Source organism: Leuresthes tenuis, unplaced genomic scaffold (genome assembly GCF_036924035.1).
Source record: "Leuresthes tenuis unplaced genomic scaffold, fLeuTen1.0.hap1 SCAF_5, whole genome shotgun sequence".
Lineage (NCBI taxonomy): Eukaryota > Metazoa > Chordata > Actinopteri > Atheriniformes > Atherinopsidae > Leuresthes > Leuresthes tenuis.
In genome coordinates this window covers 21,460,175-21,464,649 of record NW_027325359.1, presented here as the reverse complement: position 1 = coordinate 21,464,649, position 4,475 = coordinate 21,460,175, and the positions used below count along the sequence as shown (strand labels likewise).

At 40.0% G+C, this 4,475-nt stretch overlaps 1 pseudogene; it reads right to left on the bottom strand.

Moving 5' to 3' along the window:
* Positions 1–860: 860 nt before the first annotated feature.
* On the bottom strand, positions 861–1,037 carry LOC140308050 (U2 spliceosomal RNA; annotated as a pseudogene).
* Positions 1,038–4,475: the final 3,438 nt, after the last annotated feature.

The following is a 4,475-nucleotide window of genomic DNA, read 5'->3' as shown; positions in this document are numbered from 1 at the left end:
ATACCCACTTTTTACCAACTATGGTCGGACATTCACACCGTCTTAAAGCGGAACACCTCCGCTCCCTCTTTTGATGGTGTATGTTCGGGCATTCGAACCTTTTCTTACCCGCTTTTTACAAACTATGCTCGGACATTCAAACCTTCTTGTAGCCGAACACATCCACTCCTGCTTTTGATGATGTATGGTATGGCATTCGAACCTACTTGTTGCCCGCTTTTCATTAATTATGGGTGGACATTCACACCTTGTCGCAGCCAAACACCCTGTTTCGATCATGTATGGTTGGACATTCGCACCTTTTCTCACCCGCTTTTTGCAAACTATGGTCGGCCATTCACAGCTTCCTCTCCACCATACTTGTATGGTGGGATATTCACACCCACTTGCATCCGAAGACCTCCGCCCCCACTTTTGTTGATATTTAGTCGGTCATTCGCACCTTACCCGCTTTTGGCAAACTATGGCCTTCTTGCAGCCAAAAACCTCTGATCTCGCTTTTGATGATGTAAGGTTGGGCATTCAGACCTTGCTTCACCTGCTTTTCACCAAATATAGTCGGACATTCACACCTTCTTGCAGCCGAACACTTCCTTCCGCTCCACCTTTTAGTTTTCTATGGGGCATTCACACCTTTATTTTCACCGCATTTTATAAAAACACCACAGGAACACCGTATTGAGGCTTTGTTCTGACCGCTCATTCGGTGTCGCGTTTCTTTCAAGCATTTCTCCTGGTTAGCCCGCACTCGGCTCGCTCCCAGAGCCGTGTTAAAGTCTACTTCGCATTCACTCTCTTTTCTCAGCAGACTAAAAGAAACTTCCATCCTGCACCGCTGTTAGCTTTTTCACAAGAGCAGAGGAGAGCGCACCGTTCCCAGCGGCACTGCAGTACCGGGTCGATGCTTGGAGTGAACGGAGCAAGCTCCTTTTTCAACTCCTATTGATAAAAATCCATTTAATATGTAGTCCTTGCATAGACATATCACATATTAAACTGATAAGTACAGATGGATTATGTGCAATTAGTAAAGAGAGTAGAGGACGATCTCTCTCGTTGGAAGTCCTTACCTATATCACTTATGGGGAGAGTTACAACCATTAAAATGATGATACTACCAAAAGTTAACTATTTGTTCTCAATGATCCCCATAAAACTATCTGCTACTTGGTTTAAGTCACTAGATTCATGCATCTCCAAATTTCTGTGGAAAAACAAACCACCACGTATTAGTTTAAAAACCCTACAGAAGACCAAGGACAGTGGTGGATTAGATTTACCTCATTTTCAGCACTATTCCTTAGCCAATAGGTTACAATATATATCAAAATGGTTTAAACCTTGTTGTTGTCACAGTTCCCAGAGACGTTGTAATCGTTGAGGATTCTATATTCACCCCCTCATTAGAGGCACGTGTTGCAGATTGATGACACTGAATCTTCTTCTCTGTTCATTGCTGGCATCATTCCCAGCATCGTAAGTGTTCGTGGCATTGTTAGCCTCTTCTTCTGGATCTTGATATCGAGCATCCTTTTGTATTTCTGGTTTGTAAGTCCTCTCTCTTCGTTCACCGGAGTCTTCGTCTCTTTGTCCTTGAGTTTGGTGATTTTTTCTTCTTTTGATGCCTTGACACAGTGTGACAGGTGATACCACATGGGAGATCCTTTAACTTGGACTGCTGTCCCTGTGCTGCGAAATGGCTGTGCTGCTCAAATGGTCTCTCCTTCATCATATACACAGTTATTTATACATCACCTTCCACCATGAAGCGTTGTCCCTTTTTGTTTCTCTCTTTGTTCTTAAAATGCTGTTATAAATGTCTAAACCAATCCATTAAACTAGATCATTTTGGCAGTAAAGCGATCTACAATGTGCTTGGTCGCAAAGCTGCTCATCTGTGGTAAACAGCTCTTCAGAAAGGCATTCGTCAATTGATTTCACTCATTTTATGTAATAATTTTGTGATTTCCTACAAAACTACACTTCTTCTCCCATCTGTCTGAGTATTTAATATTGTCTGGGTCCCGTTAAAACATGTATTTTTCCCATCTAATTCCTTGTTTGCTTTAAAACAAGTATTCCCCATTTTCTATCCCTTCAGTAGCCAACCAGTTTGTATGGAGTACACTGGAGCAACTTGACTGATCAGTAAAACACTGCTTTTGTTGTCACCGCAAGGCTTCCCCCATCGGTTGTTTCACTGAGACACTACTGAGTAACTACAACTCAACACAGTTTATACACATAACATTCATATACATACTAACAAACAAACAAACAATAATTTATCGCAATTTTCTCATCTCTGTTTGAACGTACACCCAGGTAAATATTCCTGTAGTCTTCTCATACCGACTATGGACCCATTCATTGTTTAACTTCACTGTTTTGCAAATCCTAATTGGATATTACACATTGACATTGAACTTTACTGGATAAGCAGGTCTTCATTGCATTCAGCAGCCTATATGTGAGCATTTATGTGTAAGCTGTTCTTCTTTGCATTTATCAGCAGCAAGCAATTCTTCACTGCACATGCATATGTAAATAGTAAAACAATTCCAATGTGTTAGCGAAACCTTCTATATCACAGTGGTTTCTAAGGTCTATTTTAAGTTCTTTGCCATCAGTGAGATGACATTGTTTACAAAGTGTGTCAAATTATCACTGAAGATCTTTTCAGGAATTTCAAATCTAGAAATGAGTTATTTTACGCGTGATTTTGCTACTGAGAGTGCATCTGCTTGTGCACATGGAAATATTTCAGACCATTTGGTAAAAACCTCTGTTGTCACTGAGCAGAATCGTTTCCCTTAACATTAATTTAGTTCAATGAAATCTACAAAATAATGAAATAATGAAATCCAAACAAATATGTTGAAAAAGATACACTGGCTTAGGGAATTATCTTCGTTTTGGTCTTAGATTGCCCTGTGGAATGTATTTTGCACATATTTGACCTGCTAGACAAAACTTTATTCATTTATTTATTCTAAAAAAATGTTTTTAATAATTAGTAAAACCATATGCTGTAAAAACCTGGTTCATTATTGCTTCCATCCCTCCTGTTGAGACATGACATGGTCCGTGGCTCAATACTGCAGCATATTTAAACAAATTCTTTGGCAGTATGGTTTTCCTTCCGGTCATTCATACGAGTCTATTGTAGATGGCAATTGAATAACATCTAATAATGCTAAAATATTTGTAGTTTATACATTTAGCTGTGGATGTCAACATACCTGTTTTTCCAATGCTGTGTTAACACATGTACAGTTGAGAAGGCATACTGACTGTCAGTGTAAACGTTAACAACCTTTTTGTTATTTAATTTACAAGCTTCAGTTAAAGCTACCAATTCGACTGCTTGAACAGAGTAATTTTTTGGTAGTGGTTGTTTTAAGAAAACTTCAGTTTCTGTTACTACTGCAAATCCTGTAGCATTTGTGCCATCAGGGTTTTTTTCCTTGATCTGTTGAATAAATATAGTTATTTCTGCATTTTCATAACGTATATCAGTTAAGTCTGGCCTGGGTAAAACACTGATGGTTATTTCTGGCTTTCCATCTGTGGGGTAGGTAGCAGTGTGGATGGATTAAGTGTAGCACATCTCTCGACAACAAGGTGTGGCTGTGAAAGAAGAACTGTTATGTAGGAGAGATGTCTGGTAAAGATATTTTGTTAAGTAACCATATCACAGCCACTGCATGAGGTACCTTAAGTGTTAATGGGTGAAATAACACCATTATTGTTGATGCCTGCACTGCCAATGGCTTCTGGCCATTGATTCAAAAGTACGATCTCGTCCCTTTTTCCCCCTTTCAGTGGACACTGGCCCCTAATTACCGCAATTCAGCAGGGGGTCTTTCATTAGGAGTACTGGACTCCCCCGTGCACGGTTTCAGCTCCGACCCTGGACAGCGGAAAAAACGTTGAGATCTGGTTTGAGGACCCAATTGTTGAGAAAAGTCTCTCAATGAGACTCAGAGTTGCTGGAGTCAGTTAATGCAAAGGTTTAATCTTGCAGCAAGTTCAAGAATGTGTGTGTGTGTGTATGGGTGTATGTGTGCGAACGTGTGTGAGTTTGTGTGTGTGAGAGTTTAAAGAACCTGTTATCCACAGGCAGGCCTTAACTAGTATGGCACGGGTCCAGCCTGTCTCATCTTTTTTGGAAGGTCCAGCGCTCGGCCGTAACCCTTCTGTCTGTTTGGACTCTCACATACATTCGGTTAATCATAGAAAAACGAGAACAAAACTTTTTAGCCCCTTAAATTCATAAAACAGACATGGTGCAGTTATTTCCATTCTAGAAAATAAGAGTAATCACCACCATTCCTATAAATTCTGGATATTCTAACAATCTGAATCTTTTTTAAATGTTCGATGAAGCCCTTTGCTGTTCTGTTTAGAGACTCAGCTGATCATAAACCAAGTTTTGCTCTTGAACCAAGCTTCTAAACTCTTCACCTTTTTCA